Genomic DNA, 7538 nt, shown 5'->3' with positions numbered 1-7538 from the left:
CCTACTGACTTACTGATGATCTGAGGTCGGGTCTAACACCCTTATCAAAATCCCTTCTATTCTTTCCTCTGTTTCTTGAAATAAGTATTAAAGAAAAAAACTAAACAAACTAGAGGCATTTTCATAACTTTATTATATATATTTTTTTACTACGTAAAGGATGAATGTACCATAGTCAAATAGTTAAAGGGGCAATCTGCATTTCAACCAATAACAAAGTGTAAACCCCACTATATCTCCTACCAGTAAAAGTGTTATTTATTATTGTAGTTTTGTCAGGACGTGGCAGGGGGTGTTTGTTTTATGTTTGGGTTTTTGATTGTTTTATTAGAGGGGTGTTTGTTTAGAGTATTATTTTTGGTTATGTTCTATGTTTTGTTTTTCTATGCTCTGTCTATGTTGTGTATTTCTTTGAATACCAGGCCAACACAATCAGAACAGCTGCACTTCGTTGTTGCTGATTGGGAGTCACTTCTTGTAGCCCTGTTTTCACCTGTCATTTTGTGATGTTGTTTTTGCATAGTGTGTGTGTAGCCTGCAATACTTTCGTTTCGTTCTTTTCTTGTTGTGTTTTGTTAAGTGTTCAATAAAAGTTAAGATAGCACTCAACCCGCTGCGTTTGTGTCTCCTCCATACACAACCGTTACACACCACTGTTTTGGGAAAATCTTTTAGGATGAGCTAGAGAAATGTAACCACAAGTTACATTTTGGGTTCTGATGGGACATGACAGCTGAATTAAGCTCATGAGGCATTTATGAGTCATATACTTCAAGAATTAATGGGTACATTTCATGAATAAAAATTTTAAAACAGATGCCCCGTCACAGATGCCCCTTTAAATGAAGACTCCACCACCAGCACCAGAACAGATACAGTCATTTAAATGCTACACACTAGTATCATAGAAAAATGACTGCTGTTACAATATATTTAAAACAACTCAAAAAAACGTAAAATATTTCTATAATGGAATGCAATTAATGGTCTAGATAAAATAATGAATAAGTGAAATATACTCTGGAAACAGTAAAAGCAAGCTGTAATAGAAAATAAATAAAACTACTGAATATTGAGAACAACTAAAGGCTAACCTTTAACATTCATTAACGTTCATTAACATCAACAAGTATAGCAAGTAAATATGGAAACAACAGTATGGTATGATATTATTACATTGCAAGAGTATAATATAAAATATGTTATTATAAAATCCTGTATCCATCTCCTTATATAATATCAAATATCAGTTCAAGATAGAGTTAAGGAAAAAGATACTAAATAAACTAAAGCAAAAATAGTAAAATAAAAAGTAACACAATAAAAATAACAATTACGAGGCTATATACAGGGGTACCTGTACCGAGTCAATTTGCAGGGTAGAGGTTAGTCTAGTTATTTTCTACATTAAAGTAGGTTTGTTACCAACCAGTAATAAAACAACAGCACAACATAATAATAATCAATTCACATGTTATAATATACAAATATTGAAAACATGTCACAATAATCTAGTGAGCACTATGTAGCTCTATGTTTTATTTCCAGTGAGCTCTACATAGCTCTATGTTTTATTTCCAGTGAGCTCTATGTAGCTCTATGTTTTTTCCAGTGAGCTCTACATGGCTCTATGTTTTACTTCCAGTGAGCTCTATGTAGCTCTGTTTTATTTCTAGTGAGCTCAATGAAGCTCTATGTTTTATTTCTAGTGAGATCTATGAATCTCTATGTTTCATTTCCAGTTAGCTCTATGTAGGTCTATGTTGTATTTCCTTTGAGCTCTATGTAGCTCCATGTTTTATTTCCAGTGAGCTCTATGTAGCTTTATGTTTTATTTCCAGTGAACTCCATGTTTTATTTCCAGTGAGCTCTATGTTTTATTTCCAATGAGCTCTATGTAGCTCTATGTTTTATTTCCATGAGCTCTATGTAGCTCTATGTTTTATTTCCAGTGAGCTCTATGTAGCTCTTATGTTTTATTTCCAGTGAGCTCTATGTAGCTCTTATGTTTTATTTCAGTGAGCTCTATGTAGCTCTATGTTTTATTTCCAGTAGCTCTATGTAGCTCTATGGTTTATTTCCAGTGAGCTCTATGTAGCTCTATGTTTTATTTCCAGTGAGCTCTATGTAGCTCTATGTTTTTTTCAGTGAGCTCTACGTAGCTCTATGTTTTTATTTCCAGTGAGCTCTATGTAGCTCTATGTTTTATTTCCAGTGAGCTCTATGTAGCTCTATGTTTTATTTCCAGTGAGCTCTATGTAGCTCTATGTTTTATTTCCAGTGAGCTCTATGTGGCTCTATGTTTTTATTTCCAGTGAGCTCTATGTAGCTCTATGTTTTATTTCCAGTGAGCTCCAACAGTATTGGGACAGTGACACTATGTGTGTTCTTCTGGCTCTGTACTCCAGCACTTTGGATCTTAAATAATACAATGTCTATGAGGTTAAATTGCAGACAGTCAGTAATTTTGTGTGTCTGTAACTTTCTCGCTCACCATTATTCTTGAATTTCCATAATAATGTTTGCATCCACATTAATGTATAAGTGTTTCGAAACAAACATATTATATTCTTATTTACAATAAAAAGTGACTCCACAATGACACTGTACATTATTTACTATTCATTTCCATTGGGCACAAAATAATCTGAAACAACCAAAACAAACAGCTAATGCATCCAACAGGTTTGTAAAGTCACAAGCCAGATGTAAAAATTACGTGCTATGAATATGGGACCAAATACTGACCTTTTGACTACATTATTACACACATACTGTAAGTAAATTTGTCTCGATATGTTTGGTCCCCTAAAATGGGAGGGACTATGTACAAAAAGTTCTGTAAGAGCTGTAACGGTACACTCAGTATGGATGAAAAACCCTCAAATTAAAGCTGACAGTCTGCACTTCAAACTCACAGTTGAATCATTTCAAATCCAAAGTGCTGGAGTACAGAGCCAAATCAACTAAACATTTGTCACTGTCCCAAAACTTCTGGAGTTCTCTGTAAATAAATACACATATATTTAAAAAATAATGAGTATCCATCACCTTGTATGATGTAAATCTGAGTATATCTGGAACATTCTGGACTGTAGTTTTCAGCTGGTCTACAGAACAGGGTCTGGAACATTCTGGACTGTAGGGTTCAGCTGGTCTACAGAGCAGGGTCTGGAACAATGTTGGCTGTAGGGTTCAGCTGGTCTACAGAACAGGGTCTGGTCCTAGTAATCTAGATTAGTGAACAAAGGAAAGATTACTGTAAGCGAGAGAGAGAGAGAGAGAATACATTTGACGAGAGAGAGAATGAGCTACAAAGGTAAAGAAGTAAAACAGAAAAAAAATAAAAATAACTCAACAAGACAGCATCCAAAGAGATCAAATCTCACCATCACTTTTGCTGCAGATGAAGTTGAATCTCTCAGTCTCAGCCTTGCCGACCCACTGTCCCCCGTCTCTCTGAATGGCCCCCGTGTTCCCACACCATGCTCCTTGCTGGTGTTGTAGCCCTCCCCCATCGGCCCAGTTGTGGTAGCAGGACTCTTCTCCATTGACCCAGAACCAGAAGTCCAGGGTGCAGGTGTACCTCAGGCCCAGCCAGACGAAGGGGAGTGGAGGCCTTCTTGGCTCTCTGTTGGACCCAGTGCTGGATTCTCTGGTTGTGGGCAGACACCAGCTCCATGTCCAGGTCTCTGCAATGCCACAGGGCTTCTGACCACGTCTTGTTCTCTGAGACCAGGACCAGTTCATCTGGAGGAAGAAGAGGGGGAAACAGAGACTCACGCTAATTATTAATATATTAAGTTAACTTTTGATTCTAAGGCCTACATCTTTGTACATTATTGTTCAGTCCTTCTCATCACAACATTACGGTAACACCAGATGTTAAACGTATGTCTTTATTGAGGATTTGAAGTGTTTGTCAGCGGCTCACCGTCATAGCAGATAAAATGAGTGTTGGTGGTACAACCCTGATAATTCCACTTTCCAGAAGGGAAAGTAACTTCACCACAGAACTCTCCGTTCTGATAACTCCCATCTGCATTGTTCTCCTTGTATGTTTCCCAGCTCTTGAAAGAGAAGCCACTCTGGTCAGACCACCTCCAGACTCCAGAAGATTTATTCAGGCCAATCCACATTCTGTAGATATCAGTGACGTTAGGTAAGATACTCTTAATGGCGTCCCTCTCTGTTGTGTTCCTCACACTGGCCAGGTCTGTGTGTTTCTCCTGACAGTAGAGCTGAGCATCACTCCAAGTCTTATATTCAGCAATGAGAATGTACTTATTGGTCGCATTTTTTCTCATTTGAAATAAATAAGATATAACAAAATACAAATACAGATGAAGGCTTGTTAATAGTAAAAAAATGAAAATAATATGTATCTCTTATCTGAATAAAATGATTTGGTATTTGACAACATCGTTGATTGATGAGGAAACTGACAGGGGAACTCACCATCATAGCAGATAAAATAAAATGTTTTACTGCAGTTAAAATTTTGCCAAGTCGCATTTAGCAACATATACACACAAAATGTTTCAGTATCATGATTTGGATGATGATCATCCCAAAACACCTCCCCTCTAACTCTCTGTCTCCCAGAGACCACCTCCAGATTATGTTATACAGCCCTATCCAGGCTGATCCTCTCCAACTAGCTGATACTGTGTTATTGAGCTTCTTCATATCTCCCATGTCGTCTATGGTGGCCAGGTCAGTGTAGTTCTGTCTGCAGAAACGCTGAGCTTCAGTCCAGGTCTTTGTCATGTTCACAAAGTGGAACTGATGAGGGAGGGATGAGGGGGAGGATGGACAGCCCTGTGGAGAACAAACCAACATTATGAGGGGAGGATGGACAGCCCTGTGGAGAACAAACCAACATTATGAGGGGAGGATGGACAGCCCTGTGGAGAACAAACCAACATTATGAGGGGAGGATGGACAGCCCTGTGGAGAACACCACCAACATTATGAGGGGAGGATGGACAGCCCTGTGGAGATAATATATGAAAGGTTCCCACTGGTACACCTAAAAACTGAGTCTACTGTGTATGTATGAAAGTCTCCCACTGGTATACCTAATAAACTGGCAACTGAAAGTCACCCACTGGTATACCTAATAAACTGGCCACTGAAAGTCACCCACTGGTATACCTAATAAACTGGCCACTGAAAGTCACCCACTGGTATACCTAATAAACTGCAACAAAGTCACCCCTGGTATACCTAATAAAATGTCACTGAAAGTCACCCTCTGGTATACCTAATAAACTGGCCACTGAAAGTCACCCACTGGTATACCTAATAAACTGGCCACTGAAAGTCACCCACTGGTATACCTAATAAACTGGCCACTGAAAGTCACCCTCTGGTATACCTAATAAAATGTCCACTGAGTGTATATGAAATGCTCCCCACTGGTATGTACATAATATTGCTGTCAATTCTGCACACACGTCTCAAGTTATGGTTCAGCACACACGCAGATGCACTTGCACACACACGGACAAACACACATGGATGCACACACACACACACACACACACGCACACACACACACCACACACACACACACACACACACACACACACACACACACACACACACACACACACACACACACACACACACACACACACACACACACACACACACACACACACGGAAGCAAACACAGAAATAAACACTAACCTGAGAACAACAGGATGAGGAACAGAGATTGGTCCATCCCTGGAGATTGGAGAGGAAAACCTATTGGATTCACACACTCCAAAACACTGCTATTAACAAAACCTATTGGATTCACACACTCCAAAACACTGCTATTAACAAAACCTATTGGATTCACACACTCCAAAACACTGCTATTAACAAAACCTATTGGATTCACACACTCCAAAACACTGCTATTAACAAAACCTATTGTATTCACACACTCCAAAACACTGCTATCAACAAAACCTATTGGATTCACACACTCCAAAACACTGCTATTAACAAAAACCTATTGGATTCACACACTCCAAAACACTGCTATCAACTAAACCTATTGGATTCACACACTCCAAAACACTGCTATCAACAAAACCTATTGGATTCACACACTCCAAAACACTGCTATTAACAAAACCTATTGGATTCACACACTCCAAAACACTGCTATTAACAAAAACCTATTGGATTCACACACTCCAAAACACTGCTATCAACTAAACCTATTGGATTCACACACTCCAAAAACACTGCTATCAACAAAACCTATTGGATTCACACACTCCAAAACACTGCTATTAACAAAACCTATTGGATTCACACACTCCAAAACACTGCTATTAACAAAACCTATTGGATTCACACACTCCAAAACACTGCTATTAACAAAACCTGTTGGATTCACACACCTCCAAAACACTGCTATTAACAAAACCTATTGGATTCTACACACTCCAAAACACTGCTATCAACAAAACCTATTGGATTCACACACTCCAAAACACTGCTATCAACAAAACCTATTGGATTCACACACTCCAAAACACTGCTATTAACAAAAACCTATTGGATTCACACAATCCAAAACACTGCTATTAACAAAACCTATTGGATTCACACACTCCAAAACACTGCTATTAACAAAACCTATTGGATTCACACACTCCAAAACACTGCTATCAACAAAACCTATTGGATTCACACACTCCAAAACACGTCTATTAACAAAACCTATTGGACTCAGTTACCAGATGTTGTGGGTGTTGTTGATGCTTATTTCTGTTACCTGATTTTGTGGGTGTTGTTGAATGATTCTGCTACCAGATGTTGTGGGTGTTGTTGAATGACTCTGCTACCAGATGTTGTGGGTGTTGTTGAATGACTCTGCTACCAGATGTTGTGAGTGTTGTTGAATGACTCTGCTACCAGATGTTGTGGGTGTTGTTGAATGACTCTGCTACCAGATGTTGTGGGTGTTGTTGAATGACTCTGTTACCTGATGTTGTGAGTGTTGTTGACTGACTCTGCTACCGAGATGTTGTGAGTGTTGTTGAATGACTCTGCTACCAGATGTAGTGAGTGTTGTTGAATGACTCTGTTACCTGATTTTGTGGGTGTTGTTGAATGACTCTGTTACCTGATTTTGTGGGTGTTGTTTGTCGTGGTTGTTGTCAGCTGTCCCTCTCCCTCTGAGTGGCTCTGTCTTCTCTGAGACAGGTGTGTTATACATGTCACTAAACCCCTCCTCCTTCACTTACTCCTTATCTTCATGATGTCACTATGTTTAGGTTTCGTGTCAGAGGAACATGCAAAAAGAAAGTGGGAGGTTTATTATCTTGTTGTCATACACTGTGTACATACACACACACACACTCATATCAAGTAATCAAATGAACTATGGCACCGCCAGGACATGGTGACGCTAACAGAACCATATAAGATCCTGTAACGACTAGCAGGCAAATTTGAGACAGACACAAAGCTGAACTTTCACTCCAAATAGACTTTTAGTTTATGTAACATTTCCATTCATATTTCCACAC

At 38.9% G+C, this 7538-nt stretch overlaps 1 long non-coding RNA gene and 1 pseudogene across 1 annotated transcript; both read right to left on the bottom strand.

The window, feature by feature from the left end:
* Positions 1-2707: 2707 nt before the first annotated feature.
* Positions 2708-4307, bottom strand: LOC123740006 (C-type mannose receptor 2-like; annotated as a pseudogene).
* A 666-nt stretch (positions 4308-4973) lies between these two features.
* Positions 4974-7193, bottom strand: LOC106563871 (uncharacterized). The gene is made up of 3 exons (XR_006768102.1): positions 7133-7193; positions 5695-5733; positions 4974-4994 (listed from the first exon to the last, which is right to left on the bottom strand). It is a non-coding gene; the product is annotated as an uncharacterized lncRNA (long non-coding RNA).
* Between the last annotated feature and the right edge of the window lie 345 nt (positions 7194-7538).

Source organism: Salmo salar, unplaced genomic scaffold, assembly GCF_905237065.1.
Source record: "Salmo salar unplaced genomic scaffold, Ssal_v3.1, whole genome shotgun sequence".
Lineage (NCBI taxonomy): Eukaryota > Metazoa > Chordata > Actinopteri > Salmoniformes > Salmonidae > Salmo > Salmo salar.
Note: the sequence above shows the minus strand (reverse complement) of the source record. Positions and strands in the feature narration are given on the sequence as shown.